Source organism: Arvicanthis niloticus, chromosome 2 (assembly GCF_011762505.2).
Source record: "Arvicanthis niloticus isolate mArvNil1 chromosome 2, mArvNil1.pat.X, whole genome shotgun sequence".
NCBI lineage: Eukaryota > Metazoa > Chordata > Mammalia > Rodentia > Muridae > Arvicanthis > Arvicanthis niloticus.
The window spans coordinates 106352482-106365375 of record NC_047659.1 but is presented as its reverse complement, the minus strand read 5'-3'; the positions used below and the strand labels follow the sequence as shown (position 1 = coordinate 106365375).

The 12894-nt window shown below is 40.3% G+C and overlaps 1 protein-coding gene across 14 annotated transcripts in view; it reads right to left on the bottom strand.

The window, feature by feature from the left end:
* Plcb4 (phospholipase C beta 4) overlaps positions 1–12894 on the bottom strand; it is a 355587-nt gene that overhangs the window by 246764 nt on the left and 95929 nt on the right. Inside the window, exon 1 of one of the 14 annotated variants that reach the window (XM_076929825.1) lies at positions 6824–7014. The exons of the other annotated variants lie outside the window; for them this stretch is intronic. The gene's annotated coding sequence lies outside the window, so the exon portion shown is untranslated. Of the gene's footprint in view, positions 1–6823; positions 7015–12894 lie in introns of those variants that run through there. 14 annotated transcript variants of the gene reach the window in all.

Sequence of the window (12894 nt, the reverse complement as noted above, 5' to 3'; positions counted from 1 at the left end):
TGAGTTCAAGGCCAGCCTGGTCTACAGAGTGAGTTCCAGGACAGCCAGAGCCACACAGAGAAACCCTGTCTCGAAAAACAAACAAACAAACAACAACAACAACAAAAAGATAAAAGGCAGAGTTGATGGTTCAAACTGAAGGGCATTTTCCAACTGTCAAAGGACAGAGCCAAAGGTAAGAGAATGCCGAGGGAAGGCTAGGAGGCAAAAGACGAGACTTCACTAAATGCCTGAAAAACAAGAAAGAAATTCACAGTTCAGAAGAGAAGCAGAAAGTCCTCTGAGGAAAGGAGATGAAGTGTCGAGGTCAACAGAGAACACGAGGAGGGAGAGACACATGTTAGTAAGACTGCTACAGGATGAAACAAATACCAGAAACCACATAGTCAAATGGGCCTCAAACAGAAAACACGCCAAGTAAATAAAAGAGAAGAAAGAGGAAATGAAGGAGAAAGAAGAGGTGGCTGTTAGGCTAAAAAAGACCTATTTGTTACTTTTACTTTTCTAACAGAGAATTTAACAAAAGATACAGCAATGTGAGGGAGAGAAATCACATTTGATATAATTCTCCTCTCATCTGCTAGATGAACAACCAACTCCAGTGGGTTGGATGTCTGTCCACAGATTAGAGAGGATGCAAGCGCACAGTTCAAGGGATGGTTTCTCCACTCTGCTGGGGAACTCAAGGAAGGAGCTTGGAGCAACCGTCACATTATACCAGAATCAGGAAACAGGGACCAATGAATGCATGGTCTCCAGTGCTCAGCTCATTTTCTCGGTCCTACTCTTCTCTAATAACCAGAGAATAACAGTCCTCTGCCCCAACCTGCTTGCTTGCTGGCTTGCTTGCTGGCTGGCTGGCTGGCTGGCTGGCTGGCTGGTTCTCTCTCTCTCTCTCTCTCTCTCTCTCTCTCTCTCTCTCTCTCTCTCTCTCTCCCTCCCTCCCTCCCTCCCTCCCTCCCCCCCTCCCTCCCTCCCTCCCTCCCTCCCTCCCTCTCTCTCTCTCTCTCTCTCTCTCTCTTTCTTTCTTTCTTTCTTTCTTTCTTTCTTTCTTTTTTATTTTTTTTCCAGACAGGGTTTCTCTGTGTAGCCCTGGCTGTCCTGGAACTCACTCTGTAGTGGCCTTGAACTCAGAAATCCACCTCTGACTCCCAAGTGCTGGGATTAAAGACATGGGCCACCACTGCCCAGCCCAACCTGATTTCAACAAGCACACCCTGATTCCTAAGACCTATGAGCATCGTGTTGTCTTACAGCAAAAGAGGACTTTTTACACATGGTTAAATTTAAGATATAGAAGTGATCCTACATTTTCAAGGTGGGCCAGTGTGATCACACAGGTCATGAATAAAGACCACAAATCAAAGGGAAGGCAGGGGCTCAAAGAGGGTGTGGCAATGAAAGTGAAGGCAGGGTTATGAAGGCTTGAGTTCCCGCAGCAGCCAGATTGCTGCTTCTCCCTTTGAACCTCCAAAAAAGATGCAGTCACCCAGGTCTACTTTAGACTCCCAAACTCCCAAATAGTAAGGTAGCACAGTAGTTTCTTTTCCAGATCCTTTCATGAAACACTTGGACAAAAGGAACTGAAGGTAGAGGAGTTCACTGTAGGGCACAGTTCATGGAATATTTACTCCACTGTGGTGGGGGCGTCAAGGCAGCAGGAGCTTGAAGTAACTGGTGACATCACATCCGCAGTCAGGAAGCAGAGGGACCAATGGATGCGGGGGTTTCTAGTGCTCTGTTTGTTTTCTCCATTCTAAACATTCTATGCTCTCCTGCCGAAAGAATGCTATCACCAACAGTTAATATAAGGCTTCTCATAGCAATTCACAATTAGAGGTAATCGTGATAACATCCCAGGAGCTTCTCTATCAAGCTCACAACACTAACCATCCAGTTCATGACAATTTCTTACAGCGTCAATAGCAAACTGATACAGGAGTTTTACAGATGCTGGGTTGATTTGAAGCGCATTGTACCCCGGGAGAACATCTGTCTGTGCTTTGCTGGATTGTCTAATTTACTAGACGATGAGTTACATCTGTTTGTATAAAACTGGAAACTAGTCACAGGGCAGACCCAAGAAAGCTCGCCCTAAACACTAACTGCTGTGAGCTGTTTCCTTTATTGGGTTAGCCCCTCGGATGATTCATACCAGCTAAGGAACAAAGGACAGATAAATCAGCATGATGGCTTTCCCTGACTCAGTTTTTCTCTCCTAAAATACCTGATTGAAGCCAAGGGCTCAGCTGTCGATGGGGTGCTTATATTTCTGAGCTGGATGCTCTCTCTGCAAGCAAATGTCTTCCATCACCTGTCCCAAGTTGTGGGGAAGCTGAATCTAACTGTCAGATTTTTCTTACACTCTAAATCACCAATGTAGCCAGTCAGCTCTATAAAACATTCTGGAATTTATTTTAGAAAAATCACTGTGTTCCTGCAGCTGGAAGGGATTATTAAAAGTGCTAAATGTTAAGGCTATTATTGAAACATGGCCAGACACATGGAAATAAGTTTAAAAAAATAAAGAGAAAAAGACAACTAAAAAAAAAAATACTTTGATATAATCCTTCTGTTAATTCTATCCTTAAGGCAAGATGGTAGAAGAAATCGGGTTTATCTCACTTACAAAGACAAGTGGCTTCTCTCTCTATTGATAAAACTGGCTAACAGTATACAATATCTAAGTCAGGGTTACAAGAATGATGCCAAAAGGCATGTACGATAACACAAGATATCCTAAAGAGAACACAAGACATATATGCTATCACAGGATATCCTAAAGAGGGCAAAAGGCATATACGCTAACACAAGATATCCTACAGAGGGCAAAGGGATCCTGATTTATAGCAAGTAGGAAAGCTTCGAGATGGTTAGGACCTTGGGAACGTCTTCAGACAGGCTGGATGTACACAGGAAGGGAGGACATTCTCCACTTGCAGCAGAGAATCAGCTTAGGAGCTTCTCTCCTGCCTTTCTTGAATTTTCAGTTGAGGCTGAAGATACAAAATTAAGTAAGTCGTGGGTCTTTGTTCCATCGGATTTATAACCCACTCAAACACATAACAAGATTCAAGAGAAAATTAATTGGTATTTCCTTCCATTCCACTGGGGCTTAAAATTTAAAAAAGAATGGAAGTGGTGACCATTACCCATACTTCTCTACTTCATGTGACATAAGACATGAATATATGAATGGAGACAGCTGCAGCCTCTGAGAACTTCATTAAATATTTAAATAATGGTAAGTGTCAGATACTGTTGTAAACAGAGTAGAAAGTACAGATTTATCACCTAAATTGATTTGTCAGAAAATGTGCCTTCTGAGTTATTTTTGTGAGAACTAGCTTCAACAAGTACTGATGAAAACTGCTCTCAGGGAAAAGTAACACTAAATTAAGAACGAGGTAGATAGACACATATGGATTTTTCTGCCATATAGGTAGCTAACTATATAATGCTCTTAAGAAAACAAAAGTAGTCAGTCTCTGGGTCTAAAGAAAAGTTTTAATGAGTCAAGGTTGAATATGGGGTCAGTTTAGATACATAAGGAAAACATTTACTTTTAGAAACTGTCAGGATACTTCTTTGCATTCTTAAGTAAAGTAGTAAACGTTTTAGGAGTTAAAACACCTTTGAAAATCACTATAAAATCCTATATAGTACCCTGAGGAAAAATCTGAGAACTGAGGCTCAATATGCCTCAGTGGATTTTTGTCACTGAAAGCAGCTGAATCAAGCCACTGTTCTTGGCTCTGCATTCACCAATAGAGCAGAACATGGTAAGTGGCTGTTGGCAAAGATGCATGGCTTTATTAAAGGTGAGGCTCATCTCCATCCCCCCAGGTCCTAAAGATATTCCAAAAAGAATAAGCAATGCTGACACCGACCCCCCCCCACCTCCACCACACATTAAAAAAAAATCAACTAAAGCCTTGGGATCCTTTTACAAAATGGAGTTTGAACATGTTGAAGTCCTTGAATAACTTTATAGTACCAACATAGCCTTCCCTTTAGCTATCGCCTTGCAACTACACTGTAGCTAACAAAACTGTGGACACCTGCCATTTCTAGTGAGTTATTTTCTGGATAGCCCAGGGTTTACACAGCTCTCAGTGTCTAAATGGATATGTGAACTTTGACTTGGCAGACATTTCTGCACACAAATGTAACATGCCACTGGATAAGACTGCTGCAGAAACAGCTTTCTACTTGTAAGAAGCATCAGTCTGAGAGCTGACTTACATTGCAGACTCTGCCATAAGTGACTGTAACCTACCAGGAACTTCACAGAACAGAGGCAGGGACCTGGGTGTTTTTCTTCTTTCCAGACACACCAACTAACATCAGTAAGGGATGGCTCAAGGGACCATGATTACCACCAGGCCTCCCCATCTGTATGTATATTAACTCAACAATTAGTTTGCATAATTTAAGAATCAAGAGAGTCACTGGCTTCCAAATTACTACACTTTGAAATTTTCATAAACAATGCTGAAGGGAGAAATACGAGATGGAATTACTGAGGAGCCTAAAGGTCACCCCCAACCCTCGACTGCCACTTCTTTTCCTTCAAGAGTTCACTGCTATCTAGGCAGTGTATTTAAGGTTGAAAGCTCAAAGCACAAACATCGCAAGTCTCAGTTTGCAGAGGTTTTAGGTTTTGCTTTGTTATGCTTTTAATAAAAATCAACTGCCTCAAATTTACAGATTATATTGGAAAGTTGTATGTTGTGTAGGAGGGGGGAAAGTAGCTTCCCACAGGTAAGGTCTCTACATTTCAGTTCACAGAGAGCTGACGTGGGGCACCTGCAAGCCAGGCTGTCCAGAGATGATGCTGAAGAGTCAGGTGTTGAACACAAACCAAACAGCACATTGAAAGGGCTCCTGATGACTGGGACACAACATGAGGGAGAAACAGAGGTAATGGATGAACGCCTGGTAGTGGCCATGGTGACAGCAAAAGGCAGAGTTGTTCTGAGCCTTGAGTGAGGTTACCTAAACTGACAAGTGCTGAGAAAGGTTGCTATGAGTCATATCCCCCTGGCTACAGTGCTCACAAGGGCCAGTGATGACAGCGGTTATTACCTCAGCTCTGTCTCAGAGTCACACTCACCAGCACACAGCCGCTAAAATGTCCTGGTGCAGAGTAGGTAAAGCCCATGAAATTAAGAGGAACACTGCAACTATTTTCTCTCATGGTGCAGTGGGGTCCCTGAGCTCGCATCAGCACCCCCCACGCCTCACTCCTACCTGTGATGACTGTGAGAAGCAGAAGAGTGAACTGACTACAGATCTGCAAACAGCCTCTGCAACACTCCTCCCTACAGCAGCTTTATCTTCAGACAGGATGGTAAAGACAGGTAAGCAGCATTAAGCCTTGCCCACCTATCTCCTGCACGGTCTTCCCTGGCAACTGTTGCTTCAGTCCTGGCCTCCGAGCCCCTGGGGAAGGCTGTTAAACCCATCCTGACCCCGTCTTGAAAATCTAAATTTCACACACTGCAGCGAGCCTAGCAACAATCTGTTCTCTGCAGCACGCTGGTCCCTTCCATATAACTGCTCTTCACTCTATAATTGTACACAATATCTCTCCAACAGGAAACTGTTCCTGGCATTCTCAGGCCAGTGCCCCTATCCAGCTTTAATACGCAATTGTAAAAGTTCTTCCTGAAACCTCAAAAACTTTCTCACAATGCTGGGCTCTATCCACTTATAAATCGGTAAAAACAAAAGCAAAAAACAAGCTTATTAGATCATATTTTGTTTCTGTGAAACATTAAAATAAAATCTTTTTTGCTCAAGCACCTAAGGTTAGTCATGATTCAGACAAAACTAAAGGATTTATCTTTTATAATTTACATGCTTTCCAGGATTCTAAGATATTTCTAACCAACAACACAAAGGACGAAAACCATGATGTTCTTTTCTAACACCATCTGGTGCTAATCATTCTATATAATCTTTAACTTTCGTACCTCAACATCGCTCCTTCACTCATGAATATGTATGAATTCCTCTAAAAACATTTTATAAAATAAGCAAGTCTCCAAGACAATGAATAAATATATTTTCAAATTGCTACAAAGTGTATTTTCATTCTTACTGAAGAAAAAAAAAACTTTTTGAAAAACATCTCTTAATATAATTGAACCAAAATGTGGGCAATTGAAATAAAATAATTTCCTGCACCATGCCTTTATTAATTATGAACAAAAGACAAAAATAAATCTGCTTTTTGTGGTCATTCCTGTTTGATGAGATTACTTCATGTCACCCCTGCTTTCTTGTATTACACTGACATATTCAAGGGAAGTACTATGAAGAGAGTTATCAATTGTTAAAAATAGACTTTATTTCTCAGAGTGGTTTTATATTCACAAAACTCAGTGCAATGTACAGCTATTTCCCACATGCCCCCAGGGCTGCATACACAGTGTCCAATAATAAACAGAAGATTCCCATCAGTCAAGCAAACAGTATCCATATGTGCCTTATAGAAAAGCTACAGGAGTTAAAGTTAATTTGGGGAAATTTTACAATAAGAAATAATAAAATAAATTTGTATCAGATTATCGTCAGAAACACTGCAAAATGATGTCTAATAGACTTTGTTAAAAATGAGTCATATTATTATAAATGAAACATAAATAATTCACAATCACATACTCTGAAGTTTGGGTGGTTCACGCAGTTTTAAGAAGCTGCATCTCATCTACTTGCACCTGCTCTTTAGAAGAGCACACAGTATCTAAACTTATCAGAGCTGCTTGCATCTGACCTTCCCATACCGACAACACCACTTTTCAGTACCCTTTCTTACCTAAAGAGGAGTAAGCTTTACCCAGTCATAAATGAGCTTCTGTGACCATGTCCGAGGCAGGTGCAGTATCCAGGGTAGTCAGTTCTGGAAAGCTCTCTCCTTCCAGAACAGGAGGAATGAGCAGGACTCTTGGATGAGCAAGCCCACACAGACAGCAATGGCAACAGGGAACAAAAAAGTCCCACCCTCAGTCAGACTGAGAGGCTGGGCAAGCACTGCCCTTGGCCAGAACAAAATAGACAGACAGCGGCTGAGAGGGACTCTTTCAACTATTCTAAGCAGAACAGCAAATAGAGCAAATGCTTTTTACAGGCTGACTGCCGAGGAGGAACACAGCCTGGGAATGAGTGAGCAGCCAGGAGCAGGACCAGAAGTGCTTCTTAGATAGAAACTAGTGTCCATTACAAGAAGAAATGTGAAAACTGTACCTGCATTCCTTAAAAACAAACAAACAAACAAACAAACAAAAAACCCTTAAGATCTAACCCCCCCCCCAAAAAAAAAAAGTCTGCAGTGCAGGAAATGGGAAAATGAAAAGCTTGTTCAGAATCTCTCTCTGATTGGCCTGCCAATCTTCTGCCGGTGTTCCTCCTCTACAGGACCCTGAGGGTGTCAAAAAGGACATGGAATGTCTAGGCTCCTAAATTTCTGGTAGTACAGGTATAAAGAGAAATAAATGTGAATTCATGTCTAAAAGGAGACTAGAATTAACTTCCCTTCGTGAACAGCAAATTGTTGAAGATTTTGCTCAATAAGTAAATCTCATTAGGAATATAACTCCATGTCAAATTAACATGCTAATGTATATACTTTACAAGTCCCCAGATGTGCCCATCTATAAGTGCTAACTTTACCAAAAAAAGTCAGCATTTCCCGACTATACCAAATAATACAGAATGCATAACAATATTTCAGGTCAAATTTCACAGCAACCAGCTTATATTAATATAAATGGGCTTCTACATTGCGAGATTTCTAGTGTATGATAACTGCACATAGCCAATGAATCAATTAGGTGAGATGTTCCATGCTTTGTTTCCCAGACTTATCTAATCATCGGCCTCTTCATTTGAGAATATCCAAGGAGAACTGTATTTACAATACCAGTTTGGGAAATGCTTATAACTCTAGATTCCATTTGCTAACTTTTAGTTCACCAAGCTGATACTGAGATAGTATCTTTAAAAAGTCATGATAGGTGGGCGTGGTGGCACACGCCTTTAATCCCAGCACTTAGGAGGCAGAGGCAGGCGGACATACTTCAGAGCCTAAGTATTTTGCCATTTTCCCCTCAAATGCTGGTATTTAAAAAGAAAGCATACTGTACAGGTAGATGTTCAATGACTATTATCTTAGTAATCTGTCAGATTACCTGACAAAAGCAGCTTAAGGAGGTATTTTTGCTCAAAGTATGGTCAACCAAGGTAGAAAAGTCGTGACAGGGGTTTGAGGTAGCTAGTCACACTAGTCCATCATCAGGAAGAACAGAGCAATGAATGGAATCGTGATGCTCAGTTAGCTTCCTCCTTCTTATGCCTTCGAGACCCAAGCTTAGGGAATGGTGCTACCCACGTAAGGGTGGCTCTTCCATCTCACTCAACCTAATCAAGACAATCTCCCACAGGCATAGCCAGAGGTTTGTCCCCTAGATAATTCTAGGTTCCATCAAATTGATACTAGTTAGTAACTATCATGGCCACTAACTACTTTACAATGTCAAATCTGAAAGATAGCATGGTATCCATCCACAAGAGTTGGTGTATCTACTTTGACTCTTTGCAGCTGTCACAGTGGGCATGAGGTTGCGTTATGATAACTTGTTATCCTCAAACACTGAAGGCTAAATGTCAGAGATTGACATTGAGCTACAGTACCTTCTGAAGTGGGCACCACATATACTGAAACCAAGTCAGAAGCAATCTTTAAAACCACCATCCAAACACAATACGACTTGCATCCGTATGTGCACATTTCAACCACTGCCATACTGGTGCACATCCGAGAAGCGAACCTGATTCCCACTGCAAGCACTTCATGTATCACAAGTCCCAGAATCCTGCAGTCCTCACACAACCCCAGCAATCCTGACACAACTACTATTCTTATGGAAAGAAGACAGGAATCTGGGTAGACCGTCCGTCCAGAACATAGGTGACACTGCAGAACACAATGCTCCACCCAGGAGATTCTCCCCCAATCACCTTCCTTAAAAACAGAAACCTCTGTGGGCTGTGGGTGAAGTTCCACAGTAGAAAATATGCTTGCCAGACACAAGTTCCTGGGTTCAAGTCCCAGCACTATCCTTTTAACATTTTTCACTTATAAATATATATATAGGCACTGGAAAATGGCTCAGCAGTTAAGAGAACATGTTGCTTTTATAGAGGACCCAGGCTCACTTAGTTCCTAATGCCCACATGGTGGTTCACAACCACCTCTAACTTCAGGTCCAGGGGATCCAGGGTCCTCTTCTGACCTCCTACAGCACTAGGCAAACATAGGACAAGCATACATATACCCAGGCAAAACACTCACACATCAAATTAAATAAATAAATAAATAAATAAATAAATAAATAAATAAATAAGTAAAATTGAAAACTCCTAATCCACTTTTACTCTTCTAAATTTCTAACAGGAACACATGTAATAAACTTAACTATCAAAATGTACTTCTACACACTAATCCACTACTAAAAATGTGGAGTCCTGTATGAAGCACCATGCGTTTAGAATGGCTATCCAAATGGAACCGAAGTTCAGTGACGTGGGTAGACTTTAGGTCTTGTAATTATGGTGTGAGCTATTTTCTACTTGCAAATTTTTAAATAATACATTTTATTTTAAAATTAACTTAAAGCCTGTCTTTCTGGTTTTTTTTGAACCAAATATTACATCTTTAATTCACAAATATAGCTTCTAGTGAATAAATAGCATCATAAATAAAATACTCTATTAGAAATACTATAGGATATTGAAAATAATATTTGATTTTTAAAATAAGAAAGGAAAGAGCAAAAAATGCTGAATACTAAGGAAGAGGACATGCAAGGTCAGGACAAGGACAAAAAGCTAATTGTTTTTCTAGGGTTAAGTCTGCCATATATTTTTAACAATAAATAAATGCATAAAATTTATTCAATATTAAAAGTATAAAATTTAATGTGAGATGCCAAAGCTTCTATTCTGAATGCCTAGTCTACATGTACTGAAGTTCACTGAGTTTCATGGACTTTTGGTCTAGTTAATATTGGCATATGTTTTCATTTATCTATGAGGATTTTTTAATAATAAAGCTTATAATACACACACACATTATATATATATATATATATATATATATATATATATATATATATATAATTTAAACATTAAAATTACAAAGAGGCAAGATATAGGATGTCAAGCCAATGGCCTAATTTCCCAGGATCTTAGTTGTTTTTAGTCTGGCAAGTAGAATTGGTACCACTTTCCTCACGAGGGCACATGAGAATCAAAAGAAAAACACAAAGCCAAAAGCTTGAGATGTATGCAAGGCATGCACTGCAGTTCTCTAGCATGCTGAGATATGCACTCAGCCTGCTTACTGAGGGCACCCAGCTGCAAAAGAGGAGGTCACACACACAGCTACTCTTTATCATTAAGATGGAGCTGAGTTCCATTACACTGGATATAGACCAGGACAGTGTTAAAAAAACAAAAACAAAAACTCCTTGTGAAAGCAACATGAGTTCATTTAGAATGTTCAGGCCACAGAAAGTAAAAATAATTTCCTCCCTCTGGCCTACTGCCATTCTAGGTGGCATCTGCCCTTCTCTCTGTTTAGATGGCTGGTTCCTGGGTTTCCATCTAAGTGAGTTACCCCTTTGTCGTGGTTTCCAGCATCGGTGTGGCTCTACACTCTGTTGCTGTATTTTCTTGAGCTCCTTGTTTGCATTTTCTTTTTCTCAGTGTTTGCAACATAATATATTTAAATATGGACTGAAAGCCTATAACTTTTGGTATTCCGAGCATAATAAAAGCATTACCCATCCTGCCAATATGAAAAATGAGGAACATGATCAAGAGATTGGAGAAGATGGAAGCGTGGGAGTGCTATCTTAATCTCATATCTTGAGATCAATAAATGCTCTCTAAAACTAATAAATTCTACAAATGACGAATTTCATACTACTAATCACATTAATAATGACTTACTACCACAAAAAGTCCTGAAAACTAAAAAAACACAATATAAGCAAATTACAGGAAAAGCAGAAACAGAAAAGAGGCTACAGAACAAGTGAGAAGAACCCCTGGTAGTGCTTCATTACACCCAAGGACTTTGCCTTGCCCTTTACCTTGCAAAAACCCTCTACTGTTGGGACTCTCAGAGAGTGATTTTTTTCCCCCAGACAAGGTCAAATCATTTAGCACTGGCTGTCCTGGAACTCACTCTGTACTCTAAGAAGGCATCAAACTCACAGACATCTGCCTCCCTGGTCTCCTCGGTACTGGTACTGGGATTAAAGGTGATTCTGATTTCTCTGCATTTCAACTATTTAAGATTTTTGCCCCACTTACCTTCATTTTCACAGTTTCAGACAAAAATGAGACACCTTCACACAACAGCTCTTCCCAAAAGCCCCCCACTCCTCTCACATTCATTCTTGTTTCCTTAACAGGCTAGTCTCAAATTCACAAACTAGCTAAGGCTGATCTTCAACACCTAATCTCCTGCCTCTGCCTCTGGGGTGCAGGAAGTGTGGTCCTATGGCCACGCCTACTCCTACCTTGCTTATTGTCTTTGTTAAGCCTACCTCAGTATTTTTTTTTTTCAGGTATTAAGACGATGCCCATTTATTACTAAATATGCACTACAACCTTGGAATAAAACAACTACATTTATACTGTACAAAAATGCTTTTAATAGAGGATAGAATGTATGAGCTTTCTTTTTTCTTTTCATTATTTAATTTAATTATTCACTTTACATTGCTATAGCAGCCTCCTCCTTCCTCTCCTCCCAGCCCCACCCTCCTACCCTCCTTCTTTCATTCCCACCTCCCACTGAGTGCCACCCTGACCTGGGACAGTACTCACTTGCTTCTGGTTGCTGCTTCTAAGCAGCCTGCAGAGCCTACAGAGGGTAATTTTCCACAACCCTCCCAGCTCCAGGTTTGGTGATATCAAACTGGTAACTAGAAATGTAAAATTGGCTGTGGTGGGGATAATTCCACCAAAGAAATTGGCAAATAGTTCAAATCAGGCTGGTCACTGGCAGTACACCAGTACAAAGGCCTGTGCATCAGACAAATACTGAAAACAACAGCTGTTTTTAGAGCTGTGTAAAGTAAGAGTACTTCCACTTTTCCCCCTAGGGACAATTTGTCTTTCCAGGCTTTTTAAACGGCCATTTTATTCAGAGGACCTAACTTCCTTGATACTAAGCTTCAACCAGATACACTACTGTTATTATTAACACTGCAGAGCCTGTGTACACAAGTGAGCTGTGTTTCTAGAGTGAATACCAGTCTTCCCAGTACTCCTGGATGCATACACATAGCATGCTTAGCCCTGCTCGCTCTAAATAGTACATCCAACTTGGTGTTCATTATTATCATTACTGAGAAACTTAAGAAAACATAAGGATATTTATTTATTGTGGTATGATACAACTTTTTAAAGACACAGATGCAATCATATTTCTGCCTCCTCTCCCCTTTCCACTTATTTCAAACACAAAAACATTTTAAAAAATAATAATCACATCACTCTTTTCTCTAGCTCTGAGCTTTCTATAAATTAAAAACAAAAAGTTGTTTAGTGGTGGCCTTGATCCCTTTAACTTCACAAAGATCAGCTCTAAAAATGATATCCAGTATACTCAGTGGGACAGGAAAGAAAGGACAGATTATCAGTGAATGTTATTGTACAGCATGGTGAAACCAGGCTAAAATAGCACATCCTGTAGAGTGAAAAATTATAAAGGCCATTTTATGAAATATGTGTAGATTTTTCACCTTACAGAACTCGGAACTGAAAATAAGATTTCAGGCCTTCACATTCCAGGTGAAGGACACTTGCTGGATT